The following is a 14,614-nucleotide window of genomic DNA, read 5'->3' as shown; positions in this document are numbered from 1 at the left end:
AGCTGGGGGGGGAATTTTCAACCAGCCACACAGGATGAAGGGAATGGCTTTGAGCTGGGAGGTGGAGACTGAAGATGAGGGAGAGATTGTTTGCAGTGAGGCTGGGGAGACTCTGGCACAGGCTGCCCAGGGAGGCTGTGGCTGCCTCCTGCCTGGAGGTGTTCCAGGCCAGGCTGGATGAGACCTGTGCTGGTGGGAGGTGACCCTGCCCATGGCAGGGGTTGAAATGGATGAGCTTCGAGGTCCCTTCCAGCCCAACCCAGTCTGTGATCCTACAAGGAGCAGAGCCTGTGACAGCTTTGGTATAGGGAATGGGGCTGGGGGGAAGAACAGCACTTGGTCAGCCACAGCCCAGGGAAAAGGCAGCTGAGCACCCAGCTCTGAGTCAGTGACCCAGCAAGCAGCAGCCTCCTTGGCTTCTGGGATTGTGCTTGTGTCACACTGGCCAGCAGCTGTCTCACTGCAGCAGCTCTGCTGGGTTCCAGACCCAGCTTTGCACAGGGGCAAGCAGGGGGGATGTGGATTCCCAAGACCATGTAGGTCTTCACCATGACTGAGGTGTTTCACTCCTTTCCCTGGCACATAGTTTCATAGTTTCATAGTTTCATTCAGGGTTGGAAGGGACCACAAGGATCATCTAGTTCCAACCCCCCTGCCATGGGCAGGGACACCCCACACTAGCTCAGCCTGGCCAGAGCCTCATCCAGCCTGCTCTTAAACACCCCCAGGGACGGGGCCTCGACCACCTCCCTGGACAACCCATTCCAGGGTTTCACCACTCTCATGGGGAAGAACTTCCTCCTCACATCCAGCCTCAATCTCCCCACCTCCAGCTTCATTCCATTCCCCCTAGTCCTATCACTACCTGATATCCTGAGAAGTCCTTCCCCAGCCTTCCTGTAGCCCCCTTCAGATACTGGAAGGTGACAATTAGGTCTCCTCGGAGCCTTCTCTTCTGCAGACTGAACAGCCCCAACTCCTTCAGTCTGTCCTCATAGGAGAGGTGCTCCAGCCCTCTGATCATCCTTGTGGCCCTTCTCTGGACACGTTCCAGCACCTCCACATCCCTCTTGCAATAGGGGCTCCAGAACTGGAGGCAGGACTCCAGGTGGGGTCTCAGCAGAGCTGAGCAGAGGGGGAGAATCACCTCCCTTGCCCTGCTGGCCACACTTCTCCTGCTGCAGCCCAGGATCTGATTGGCTTTGCGGGCTGCAAGTGCACACTGAGAGCTCCTGGTGAGCTTTTTGTCCACCAGCACCCCCAAGTCTCTCTCCTCAGGGCTGCTTTCCAGCCAGTCACTGCCCAGCCAGTATTTGTGCCTGGGATTGCCTCGACCCAGCTGCAGGACCCTGCACTTGCTCTTATTGAACTTCATGAGGTTGGCTTGTGCCCACCTCTCCAGCCTGTCCAGGTCCCTCTGGATGGATCCCTTCCCTCCAGCTGTCTGCTGCACCACACAGCTTGGTGTCATCAGCAAACTTGCTGAGGGTGCACTCAGTGCCACTGTCCATGGCACCCACAAAGATGTTGAACAAGCCTGGTCCCAGGACTGATCCCTGAGGGACTCTGCTTGTCCCTGGCCTCCACTGGGCCATGGAGCCATTGACAGCCACTCTCTGGGTGCGGCCATCAAGCCAGTTCCTTATCCATCTAGTGGTCACCCATCACACCCATGTGTCACCAGCCTGGAGACCAGGATGTGGTGTGGGACAGTGTCGAAGGCTGTGCTCAGGTCCAGGTAAACGACGTCAGTTGCTCGCCCCTCATCTATTAATTTCGTCACCTGCTCATAGAAGGCCACCAGGTTGGTCAGGCAGGATTTGCCCTTGGCAAAGCCATGCTGACTGTTCCCAATCACCTCTTCACTATTCTTCTGAGCCAGTAGTGCCTCCAGGAGGATCTGCTCCATGATCTTTCCAGGCACAGAGGTGAGACTGCCTGGCCTGGAGTTCCCTGGTTCCTCCTTCTTGCCCTTTTTGAAGAAGTTCTGGGCCTTTAAGGCTCCAGCTTTTGCAGTTCAGGTTCCCACATGAGTGCTGCTGTGGCTCCTCAGACTCAGCAGAGATGCCAGAGCATCTTCAGAGTCCTACTGGGGCAGGTTCCTCCATGCCCCCTCCTGCTCAGCAATCTGTGCTCTAGCTCTTGGCTTCCTGCCTGCCTCCAGGAGCTGCTCAGCTGATCTCCACTGTCATGTGTTGAGCTGAATCAGAGAATCACAGCATGCCTTAGGTTGGAGGGGAACACAAAGACATCTACTCCAGCACCCTGCCATGGGCAGGGACACCTCCCACCAGCACAGGCTGCTCAGGGCCTCATCCAGCCTGGCCTTCAACACCTCCAGGCAGGAGGCAGCCACAGCCTCCCTGGGCAGCCTGTGCCAGGCTCTCCCCAGCCTCACTGCCAAGAATCTCTTCCTCATCTCCAGTCTCCATCTCCTCTCTCCCAGCTCAAAGCCATTGTTCCTCATCCTGGCACTCCCAGCCCTTGTTCAAATTCCCTCCCCAGCTCTCCTGGAGCCCTTCAGGTACTGGGAAGCTGCTCTGAGTTCTCCCTGGAGCCTTCTCTTCTCCAGCTGGACAGCCCCAAAAGAATCTTTCTGCATTGGCTCCCCACTCCTACACCCTTCCTTCAGAGGGGAACAGAGACACATGGACAGAGCTCTCAAACACTCTTGCAGGAAAGAAGCAGCAAGGAGGAGCAAAATCCCCAGGAGGTGATCAGCTCTGAGCCATCTTCCTCCTCTCTTGCACACAGCTACACTGACAGCTTGTGAAGACTCAGTGGAGCTCCTCATGTGCCAGAAACCAGCCTGATGGTGAAGTGTCAGCACATTTCTAGCTAATAAAAGCTGTGGCATGGGAGGGGAGAGGAAAGAAAGGAGACTGATTGTCTTAGAGACTGGAATGGATTTCACAGCAGAGGGTGCTTCAGGCCAAGGAAACTTTTGCTCATCCCTAAAGAGTGGAATATTGCTGACTCTGGAAGGTTTCCTTTCTTCCACAACATCTCAGTGGAATGAGACTCTGAACACTTTGCAGTAACCACAGCAGACTCTCCATGAATCCAAGTGCTGTTCTCCAGCTCAGAAACACCCTGGCATCGTGGCCCTGCCAGCAGCCAGTCAGGGCAGCAGCCCCCGGGAGCAGCGAGGGCCAGAGGTCTCTCTGGGAGTGAGGGGAGGGAGAGGGCTTGCCCAGGGCAGGCACTGAAGCGAGGCAGAGCAGTACCACACTGGAGTCAAAGCAGAGACAGCAACAGCCCCTGGGCCTTGCATCTGTGCTTCCCTGGCTCAGCTGGAGCCTTGTTTGCCATTGCTGTGCTGTTGCAGGCAGTGATCACCTGGGCCTGGTGCTGTGGACAGCAGACATCAGGCCCTGCTGCCAGGTTTGTGCTCTTGGAGTCACAGAATCAGCTTGGTTGGAAGAGACCCAAGGCTGAGTCCAGCCATCAGCCCAGGACTGCCATGGCCCTCAGCTCTGAAACCCCTCCAGGGCTGGGGCCTCCACCACTGCCCTGGGCAGCCTGGGCCAGGCCTGAACAACCTTAAGGGGAAGAAACTTTTCCTCATGTCCCACGTGGAGGCCATTTCCTCTCATCCTGTCACTTACTACAAGGGAGCAGATCCCAACCCCCACCTGGCTGCAGCCTCCTCTCAGGGAGCTGCAGAGAGCAAGGAGGTCTCCCTCAGCCTCCTCTGCTCCAGGCTCAACACCCCCAGCTCCCTCAGCTGCTCCTCCCCAGCCCTGCTCTCCAGACCCTTCCCCAGCTTTGCTGCCTTCCTCTGACCCTGCTCCAGCTCCTCAGTGTCCTTCAGGGATTGAGGGCCCAGAACTGACCCCAGGATTTGAGATGTGGCCTCAGCAGGGCTGAGCTCAAGGATGATCCTGCCCTGGTGCTCTGGCCACAGTATTTAACAAGGAAGCAGTGAGGCAAGCAGGGAGATGTGTGGAGAGCATGGGGAAGGGCAGGCTGGTTCTGCCCAGCCACTCACTTGGTGGCTGTGAGGATGTACCACAGCAGAACCAATTCCCACAACTGAGGCATAATCTGGCACTGCCCTTTTGCATCTGTGACAACCCCCCTGTCCAGCAGACAGGCACAGTGCCTTCAGGTGAAGCACAGCCACTTACTGGCTCCTTGTAAACAGCAAGCCCTGAAAATCAACAAAAGGACCCAAAGGAGCCAGCTGCCTCCTGCAGCCTCACCTGCACTGAGGAAGGGACTCCCAGCACCTGCTCTGCACTGCTGCTGCAAGGCACATCCAGCACTGCTCACATCGGTACTGCAGCAGCCAGGAGAGAGCAGCAGCCTCAGCCCAGTGTGGAGCAGTGTGCAGCAAGAGATGCCTGCTGGCCCCCCCAGGGAAATGCAGAGCAGGAAGCTGCCCTGATTCACCAGCTGAGACTGGTGAAGTTCATCACCACTATGAGAGGGCAGAGGGGCAAAGCCTTCCACCTTCCCCAGCCTTCCCTCTGGGGACTTGTTCTCACCATGCCAACAGATGAAGGACACAGAGTGGCAGGGGCTGGAAGGGACCAAACTGCTGCCTGAGCAGGGTCAGCCAGGAGCACATCCAGAGGTGTCTTGGAAATGCCCAGAGGAGGAGGAGACTCCACAGCCTCTCTAGGCAGCCTGCTCCAGGCTTCCAGCAGCCTCACAGGGAAGTTGCCCTCACCCCTTTCCCAGGCAGTAGCCCCACAGCCCAGCCCTGAGCACAGCCACACCTTTCTGTCCCTGCTCCACTGAGGGCTGTCTGAGAAGCTGAACTGGGGCAGCCTCCACTTCTCCACCTGGGCATCAGGTGCTGACACAGGCCCTCCCCCCAGCTCTGTTGTACACTGCCTTGCAGAGCTGGCAGCCTCAGATCTCACTGACCTCTGCCAGCAAAGATGCCCAACAGCTGTAGAAGGGTCAGCTGGAATCCAGCATCAAAGCATGCCAGCAGTAAGAGGTCAGTGGAGGAATCTTCTGTCCTCAGGCTGCCACCTAAGGCACAAGGCATTAGCACAACCAGGTCCAAACCCCTGGCTCCAGCACAAATGCTCTCAAAGAGCACTGCCCAGACAGCAGCTCCAGAGGGAGGGGTCAGGAAGGGCCAGAATTCAGACTGTGCCAGTGGCTGTCCTGCACTTGTGTACTCCACTGTGTCACCAGGAGCACTGCAGGTCCTGCTGCCTTTCCAGGGCCTGGAGCTCTTTGGCATGGGGCTACCATGTTCTCTACCACCAGTATCCAAACCAAGGTCTCTCCTTCACTCCCAGTATTTGCAGACCGATCTGTAACCATCCATAAAAGACAGGGAGGGAGGCTCTGAAGAAGCAGAACAAACCTTTAAGGCAGCACTCAGTTCCCCCAAGGGGCAAATCCATCCTCTTGCTTTGACACTCCCATCCATCACTTCTCACATCCTGCAGAGGAAGCCTCCTTCCCTCATGGAGCTGCAATTCATCCCCACATCCCATCCATCCCAGGCAGCTGCCTCCAGCCAGCTCCTTGTCCACAGAGAGAGCAGGCCTGACATGCTGAGGGAGGCTGGAGGAGGTGAAGAGAGGGTCTGGAGCAGACAGCCAGTGTGAAGCAACAGCCACAGACCCTCCTCTGGCAGGGCACCCTTGCAGCATCCCAGTGTTTCTCCAAATGCAGAGCAGCATTCAGACCAAGACCACCAGCTGCACCTCCAGCACATGAGGAGGAAAGCTCAGTGGTGCCTGAGTGCTGACAGCAGCAGTGTGAGGAAGCACAGAGGCAGGGGGCTGCTGGAGAGTACCTTGCCAGAGCTGGGTGCAGCACAGAGGAGCTGGCAATGAGACCCACCTCAGGCAGGGCCACAAAGCTGTGCTGCCACAGGCTCCTTCCTGCTGCTGCCCAACTCCTTCAGCTCTATCTGCTGTAGAGATGACAGCCTGGAGCAAAGGGACAACCAGTGCCCCAGCCCTGCTGCTCACAGTATCTAGCACAGGAAACAGCACAAGGCTGTGCCCATGCTGCTTGGGGCTTTGGGACTCACCTTCTCTATAGAATTGAAACAGCTGCCTGCAGTGGGGGAGCAGAGGAAGGCAGCCCTGAGAAAGCTGCTCAGGAGGTGGTGGAGTCCCCACCCCTGGAGGTGTTCAGGGAACTTGGGGCCATGGTTTAGTGGTGCTGGTAGATGGCTGGATGGGATGATCTTAGAAGGCTTTTCCAACCCAAAGAGGTCTGTGACTCTATGAAAGTCTCTCAGGACTGCAAGGGAGCAACAGCACAACAGGCTGTGTGCCAAGGCCACCTCTGAGGTGGCTAACCCAAGGTTTGCTGCATTCCCAGGACCACAAGTTAAGTGTGAATAGGGGCAGCTGAGAAACACAAGGAGGAGGACAGCAGCACCTGAGTGCAGACCCTGCTGGCACAGGACCAGGCTGTGCAATGCAGGCACTGCAGGGCTGGTCACTCGGGGAGGAGGATCTCACACCCCTTGGTGTGGCCAATTCACACCCTGGGGTCACCAGCAGCTTCCAGCACTGCCACAGCCCCAGGAGGGGTTCAGCCTGGGCACTCAGCTCCACGGGGCCCTGGGCAAGCTGCTCTAGGGGAGGATGTCCACTGACTGCAGGGGGGGGCCCAGAGGACCTCTGGAGGTCCCTTCCAACCCAAACCTCTGTGTGATTCTATGAGTCCTTCTCTTCCCACCCCAGCTGAGCCCCCAAGCCTGCTCCTGGGGGAAGACCTATGCTGAGCACTCAGTGGTTGGGTCCAGCTGTGACCTGGAGCTCCAGGTTTCCAAGGAAATCTGCAGCCAGAGGAAAGAACTAAATGAGTCTTCTTGGTGTTAATTAACATCCTACAGCCCAAATCATCCTTCTCAGCTGAAAGCCTTGTGGGTCTGCAAGACTAATTCTGCACAGCATGCTTAGTGTCCAACAGCCACAGCAGGAATCCATGGAAGGGAGAACACTACAGAAGGAAAAAATACTTGTTCCTTTGCAGAAGATGTTCCCTCAGAGCACTGCAGGTCTTGCCAGGCACAACCCCCCCACGGGGTCTGGCATCTAACCTCCAGCCAGCACACCACTCCACTGCTTAGCCCTCACAAGGTCACCGAGTGACGGAGACACTTGGCTGAGCAAACAAGCACTGATGGGACACTGGGCAGGCACTGCAGCTCACAGGGAGCTGCCCACTTCCTCCCACCCTGGCACAAAGCTCTGTGCTCCTGAGGGCTCAGCACAGACCCTTCTGCCCCACCTCTGCTCCCAGCAAAACCCTACACAACCCCAGCATGGTGGGGTCAGAAGGGACCTCCAGGGACCACCCAGTCCAACCCTCTCCTACAGCAGGGCACCCACAGCAGCTTGCCCAGGAGCACAATGCCCAGGGTGGGTTTGGAAGCTCTCCAGAGAGGGAGACTCCACAACCTCTCTGGGCAGCCTGCCCCAGGCCTCCAGCAGCCTCACACCACAAAAGTTTCTCCTCCTGGTCAGATGGAGCCTCCTGGGTTCCAGTTTGTGCCCTGAGCCCTGTCCCTGGGTACCACTGACAAGCAAGTGCCAGTCCAGAAGGTAAGGCCCAGCCCTCCTCTCTCATACTTGTGAGGAGCACTGGAGAAAGAGCACTAGGTAGCCAAATAAATGAATGAATAACCCCCCCTGAATCTGGCTCCAGCAGCCCCGGGGGAGCAGCTGCCATTCCAGCAGCACAAAGCAAACTGACTTCCACAGCTTGCCTAAGGCACAGCCACGGCTGCCCTGCAGGCAGCACGGCCTGGGAAGGGGGGCAAGGGGCAGGAGCTCTGCATCTTGGCACATCACAGCCCCACTGCTTACCCTCACACAGAATAATTAGCACTGGGACAGTTAATGAGCTAACAGCTTCCCCACAGACTCTCTGAGCACAGCATTTCACAGCCTGCCCTGACTGCAGCCACCAGCTGCAGAGGACCAAAGCCAGCCCAGAGACCACAAGGCGAGAGGGATCCCACAGGGCTCCCGCCAGAAGGAACTGCAACTGTCTCAGAGGTCCTGGCCTTCAAACAAGGCAGCAGCCCCGGAGAAGCAAGTCCTCAGCAAACCACACCTCCATCCCCCAGGCATGACTCAGCCACCAAGGAATGAGACCCAAGGGCTCCTGTTCAGCCAGGTTCACTCCCTGCACCAGCAGGAGTCTGGGCCGAGAAGCTGCCACCTGCCACAGGACAACCTCCCCCTTCAGCTGCCAGCCTTGGCCCCCTGAGAAGCTGAGCCACAGGTCTGCACCTTTCAGGAGAACCTGCCCCTGAGGGGCTGCATCCTCCAGGGGACCTCTCCATCCAGGGAAGCTCTGCACACCAGCAGACTCCACAACCCCTCTGGGCAGCCTGCTCCAGGCCTCCAGCAGCCTCACACCAAACAGGTCAGATGGAGCCACCTGAGCTCCAGGCTGTGCCCCTCGTCCTGCCCCTGGGTACCACTGACAAGAGTCTGTCAAACTGGAGAACCTCCCCATCCAGGGACACCAGCCCAGGAAAGGAAGAGAATTGGAGATCCTGCAGTGTCAGGGACTTGGCACTCAGAACAGAGATTTATGCTTCTCCCTCTGGTTCTGCCCATATCACTCATGCCAAAAATAAACCTGAAGGCTGCAATGGAACAGGAAAGTGTTCCTGAAGTCCTCACCCAGGGGTGACCAACAAATCCAGGCTGTACATTCCTGAGCAAGTCAGAACTGCCAGTGGGGCAGTGCCAGCCTGCACCCCATGTCTGCTGATGAAGTGGCTGCAGCTACAGGGGACAGGGGAGACAGACTGGAGAGAAATGCAGTACTGGAAACCAGGGAAACAGGAAAGCTTGAGTCAGGCTTCCAGATGGAAGGTTTTTGACAGTCCTGATGTTTGACTCTAGCAAAAACAAATAAAGAGAAAGCAGCCTCTGAAGGCAGGCACAGGCCCTCCCCAGGAGCCCACAGAGACCTCCCTGCATCACTCTGGTCTCACTCCTCCCCTGTGCCACAGCTCCCCCCAACCAAGGCCAAGGGCCCCACATGCAGGGCAGGAGCTGGGGGGCTGAGGGACACCACACACAGAGCTGCAGGGCTGCCACCCAGGGCCTGAGCACTGCCACTGCTGGAGAGTTCTGCAACATGCCCCAGAGAAAGGAGCCCTGACTGACAGCCCTGGCTGTGACTAGGGCCAACACCTGTGGACAAATAAAGCTGGGAGACATCTCCAATGCTGCAGAGCTGCAGCCCTGCCCCTCCACTTACACCTCACCCAGCACCACCCATCCACAGCCACCCTCCCACACAGCCATGAAGTCACTACTGCAGCTTCATCCCACCAGTATCTGTCAGAGCAGTATCCTTCAGCCCTGAGGAGAAGGGCTTGGGGGTGCTGGGGGTGCACAGCTGGACAGGAGCCAGCACCAAGCACTGCCAGCCCAGCCCCAGCCTGGCCTGGGCTGAGCCCCAGCAGTGAGGGCAGCAGGGGCAGGGAGGGGATTCTGCCCCTCTGCTGTGCTCTGCTGAGACCTCCCTGCAGTGCTGGGGCAGCTCTGGAGCCCTCAGCACAGACAGGGAGCTGGGGGAGCAGGGCCAGAGGAGGCCACAGCAGTGCTGGCAGGGCTGGAAGCCCTCTGCTGGGAGCCAGGCTGAGAGAGTTGGCCTTGGGCAGCCTGGAGAGGAGAAGGCTCCAGGGAGAGCTTCTGGTGGCCTTGCAGTGCCTCAAGGGGAGATCAGAAAGCTGGGGACAGAGTTTTGCTCAGGGCCTGTGGTGCCAGGCCAAGGGGGGATGGTTTGAACTGAGAGAGGGAGCTTGAGAGTGGAGAGAAGGAGAAAGGTTTGGTGCTGAGGCTGGGGAGAGCCTGGCCCAGGCTGCCCAGAGAGCTGCCCCATGGCTGGCAGCAGTGCAGGGCAGGTTGGTTGGGGCTGTGAGCAACCTGCTGTGGTTGGGGCTGTCCCTGCTGGCTGAAAGGGCTTGGGCTGGATGAGCTTGGAAGGTCTCTTCCCACCCAAATCAATCCACACCTCTATGGCTTTACCCCTGCTCAAACATTTCTCTCCAACCAGGCTAAGCTCAGCCCCTGTTAGAATTCAAACAAGGTGTCTGACTACACAGCACCATTCACATCCTGCACCCAATCCTTGATGCTTTATCCCATCGCAGACATCACTGACCTGCAGATGGGGCCAGGCTGGGAGAGCTGGGGCTGTGCATCCTGGAGAAGAGAAGGCTCCAGGGAGACCTCAGAGCAGCCTTCAGTACCTGAAGGGCTCCAGGAGAGCTGGGGAGGGACTTGTGACAAGGGCTGGGAGGGACAGGATGAGGAACAATGGCTTTGAGCTGGGAGAGAGGAGATGGAGACTGGAGATGAGGAAGAGATTGTTGAGAGTGAGGCTGGGGAGCCTCTGGCACAGGCTGCCCAGGGAGGCTGTGGCTGCCTCCTGCCTGGAGGTGTTCCAGGCCAGGCTGGATGAGGCCCTGAGAAGCCTGTGCTGGTGGGAGGGGTCCCTGCCCATGGCAGGGGGTTGGTACTGGAAGATCTTTGTGGTCCCTTCCAAGCCAAACCCTTCTATGATTCCATGATGCTGAGAGCTGCCACACTGTGCCATGCCAGCAGCTGCCCCTGTACCCCTCAGCCATCCCCACCCCTCTCCAAGCCAGCTCCCCACACCCAGTTCTTCAGCCACAGGTTTTCTAATGACTGGCTCCCCCCCCGCTGGCTGCTTGCTTCTCAAGGCAAGTGACATCCTGTGCCACAAACTAAAGGAGTGAAGATCAGAGAGAGGAGACCATGAAGATAAAGCCCTGGGAGGGTCACCCACACCCAGCTCTCCCCCAGGGCCTGCTTCCTTACCTTTTGAGCCACAAGCCAGTAACAATTTATCTGATGCCAACCTTGGCTTTCCCACTGCCAGCTCAGGCTTTGCCTTCATCTAAAGAGGAAGGGGTAATCTAGGGCCACTTCAGAACATGGTCTAGTGGTCTTGGAGGTTGGATAGGACGTTGGACCCGATGATCTTCGAGGTCTTTCCCAGCCTTGAGGATTCCATGATTCTAACTTGCCTCTGCACTGGCTCTCAGCAGAGGGACAGGCTCAGGTCCTGCTTTCTCCAGCTGCCAAGCCTCAGTGGCAGTGCCAGGGCTGAGCAGCAGAAAGCATCTCTCAGAGGCTGTGCAGGAAGGTCTCCCCTATCCTAAGCTACAAGTGGGTAAAAGCCCACCCAGCAGCTTTTGCTTGCCCACTCTCCTTCACACCTCGGTGTCCCAGAGCTCCTACTGATGCTGCCCAGACCAGGGCTCTGCTGCTGCCCTCACTCAAACCACTTCCCCCTCCCATCTTCCACCAGTTTACATTGGCAGCAGTGAGTGCTCAGCACCCAGGGAGCCAGCAGGGACCTCCCTGCCACAAAAGCAGAGCCTGCCTCCTGCTGCAGCCAGTGCTGCACAGACCCATCCACACCCCACCTGCAGTGCTGGGCAGTAACAGGGATGTTCTCTCCAGGCAGCTTCCCGAGGCACAGTGAACCACACAAAGGGACTTCAGAGGCTGCCAAACTCCCCCCACAGCCCCAGCACAGCCATCCTCACACTGAGCTCCCACCAGCACCCAGCCCTTGCCCTCCACTAGCCTGGCATGCTTTGATACATCAGCTGTATTCTAGTATAGTATCAGTCAGGCTTGGAAGGGACCACAAGGATCAGCCAGTCCCAACCCCCCTGCCACGGGCAGGGACACCCCACACTAGATCAGCCTGGCCAGAGCCTCAGCCAGCCTGGGCTTAAACACCTCCAGGGCTGGGGCCTCAACCACCTCCCTGGACAACCCATTCCAGGGCTTCACCACTCTCATGGGGAAGAACTTCCTCCCCACCTCCAGCTTCATTCCATTCCCCCTGGTCCTATCACTACCTGAGATCCTGAGAAGTCCTTCCCCAGCCCTCCTGTAGCCCCCTTCAGATCCTGGAAGGCCACAATTAGGTCACCTGGGAGCCTTCTCTTCTCCAGACTGAACAGCCCCAACTCCTTCAGCCTGTCCTCGTAGGAGAGGTGCTCCAGCCCCCTGCTCATCCTCATGGCCCTTCTCTCTGCTCCTCGGCCAGGTATCTCTTCTGGAGACCCAAACCACCCTGTAAATGGTCCACAGCAACACCCAGCACCACCAGCCTTTCCCTGAAGCCTCTTACAGAAGGCGTTTACCCTTCCCCCACTTGCAGGTAGCACTGACCCCATGGGACTTTACGGGGTCGTGACAGCCACAGAAAGGCTCTGAGCAGAGGAGGGGCTTGCAGCCAGCACTTGTCTCTCCCCAGTTCCAGTGCAGCGCTCCTCAGGACCTCCAGGGAACAAACACCAGCATGAAGGGACACTGGAGCTGGGCAAGCAGAGCCGCGGCTGAAGCACAGGGGATGTGCTCCGCACAGTGCCACCTCTTCAAACCCAGGTCCAAAGCACAGTAGTGCTCGTGGAGACCACTGCCTGAGCAGCGCAGCACTGTCCCACCGGACAGCTCCTCTGCTGCAGCCTGGGGACAGTCCCACTGTAGCCACCCCACAAGAGCCCAAGGGAAGAAAATACCCACAGTGCCTCCCCGGCCAAAGAAAGCTGGCCCTTGGGAGTCTGATTAGTGTAAGGACAATTAATTATATCAAGCCAATACATTTAGGGCTTAATGAACACCTTGATTAGGAGGCACACATGCCCAGCAGCACAGGCTTTGAAAGTGCCAGAAGTAAAGCACAGACAGCAACGGGGGCACCTCACTGGGAGACGAGGTCCTCTTGCAGCTCAGCTCCAGAAGCAGCTGGATGAGAGCAGCTCTGCCCACCCTCCCTGGGCCTGGAGCTGTCCTGGGAGCACGAGCACCCACACGTGTCCCACCCCAAGCTTGTCCACTCCAACCCACAAGGATGTCCCAGTCAGCACGAATAAACACCTGGAGAGTTCTTGAAGGCAAGCTGCATTCACTGGCATCAAGTGGCTTCAGTCTGGAACTACCAGGACCCAGTGGTGCAGCAGCTGCAGGGACCTGAGCCCAGCCTTGCTAACGCATCAGGCACTAACATGCCTGAGCTCCTCGCTGGAGTGGTAAGAGGCTGCTGCTTACGCTCCTGGTTGCTAAGATCTGGCCCTCTCCAGGCTAAAGCCAAGGGAGCAAGCTCAGGAAATGCAAAGTATTGCTCTGCCTAGAGATGAGTCCTGCTCACAGCACACACCCCAGCCCGGGCTGCACGCAGCACAGCAACTCTGCCGTGTGCAGGGACATGCCGGAGCACGGCTCCAGCTTCGCTTTTTCTCTTCAAGCAGCCGAGATAAGGACTCTTCTCTTGCCCTATCTAGTTTCAGAAGCAACACTTAAAAGCCATCCCAGGTCAAACACCAGAACAAATTGAAGCTGCCAGAGATGCCTCACAGGGAGGAAATTAACACCTGAAGGGAAGTGGCCTTGTGAGCCACAGGCTGCTGCGCACGGAAAAGCAACAGCTCCCCTTGCCACAAGCCACAAGTACCACAGACGGGTAAGGGCAGCCTGCGCGGAGCGGCGGCAGCGGCATCGCCGCAGGAGCAGCACCCCCTGCTCACGGCGGCAGGCCTCGGCAGCCGCGGCTGAGCCTCCCCCAGAGCCAGGCAGGGGGACGGAGCCCTCCGCACAGCCTGCTGCGAGGGGCGTGCGAGGCGGGGCCGGGGCAGCGCAGCTCGGCACAAAGCACTGACCCCGGGGAAGGCAAGCGGAGGAGCTCAGGCTGATCCGCAAGGACGCGGGGACAAGCCTGCGCGGAGCTCACCGCGCTTCATACCCTCTGCTCTGCCCCTGTCTCCCCCGGGAAAAGGGCGAGGGATGCCTGCCGTGACGGACAAGCTGCCCCGGATCCGAGCTCCCGGGAGGATCGTTACTTTGCCAGGAATATCCGCGCCTGCCGAAGCCCTGCGGCGGGGGCTGCCGCCCCCACGGCGCATCCCCAGCCCCGCTGCGGCAGCGCTCGGCTCCCGCAGCCCGGGCGGGGCGGGGATGAAGCGGCTTCCCCCCCGGAGCAGCCAGGAAGAGCGCACCCGCTCCCGGGCCGCGCCTCTCGCGCCCCGCAGCCCGCAGCCCGCCCGCGTCCCGCCCGGCGGCCCCGCGGCAGCAGACCCGCGCGCGTGCCGCCGCCCCGCGCCGCACCTGCCCCGGCGCGGGGCAGAGCCGGCCGCAGAGGGGGGAACCCGCGCGGGCAGCGCGGCCTAGGCGGCCCCGCGGGCGGCGCGCGCGGGACGCAGCCCCGCGGACAGGACGCGGCGAGGCGACGGCGCGCGGGAGCCCCGCGGCTGCGGCAGGCAGCCCGCGGCAGGCAGCCCGCCTCGGGCGCGCGCCCCGTCGCGGCGGCGCCGCCGCCCCGCGCTCACCTGCGCTCGGCCGCGCTCGGCACCGCTCGGCTCCAACGTGCCGCTGTTTGCAGCGCCCGGCCAAACTCCCCGGCCCGCGCCCTATCAGCGCGCTCCGCCCCCGCGCCGCCGCCGACCCGACGCCCCCCATTGGCTGGCTGCGGCCGCACCTCCCGGGCCCGCGCGGCGCCCACTGGTCCCCGCCCGGCCCTTGACCGTGAGGGGAGGAGCGGCCCCGGCCCGGTGCTGCCCCGCGGTGTGCGGCTTCCAGCCTGCAGGCCAGCAGGTGAGGGAGCGTCTCCTTCACCA

The 14,614-nt window shown here is 59.4% G+C and overlaps 1 protein-coding gene across 1 annotated transcript in view; it reads right to left on the bottom strand.

The window, feature by feature from the left end:
* CAMKK1 (calcium/calmodulin dependent protein kinase kinase 1) overlaps nucleotides 1-14,390 on the bottom strand; it is a 120,406-nt gene extending 106,016 nt beyond the window's left edge. Inside the window, exon 1 of the mRNA XM_068165350.1 lies at nucleotides 14,327-14,390. The gene's annotated coding sequence lies outside the window, so the exon portion shown is untranslated. The remainder of the gene's footprint in view (nucleotides 1-14,326) is intronic.
* Nucleotides 14,391-14,614: the final 224 nt, after the last annotated feature.

This window comes from Melanerpes formicivorus, unplaced genomic scaffold (genome assembly GCF_026170545.1).
Source record: "Melanerpes formicivorus ecotype bairdi unplaced genomic scaffold, bMelFor1.0.p_v2 SCAF_88, whole genome shotgun sequence".
Classification (NCBI taxonomy): domain Eukaryota; kingdom Metazoa; phylum Chordata; class Aves; order Piciformes; family Picidae; genus Melanerpes; species Melanerpes formicivorus.
Note: the sequence above shows the minus strand (reverse complement) of the source record. Positions and strands in the feature narration are given on the sequence as shown.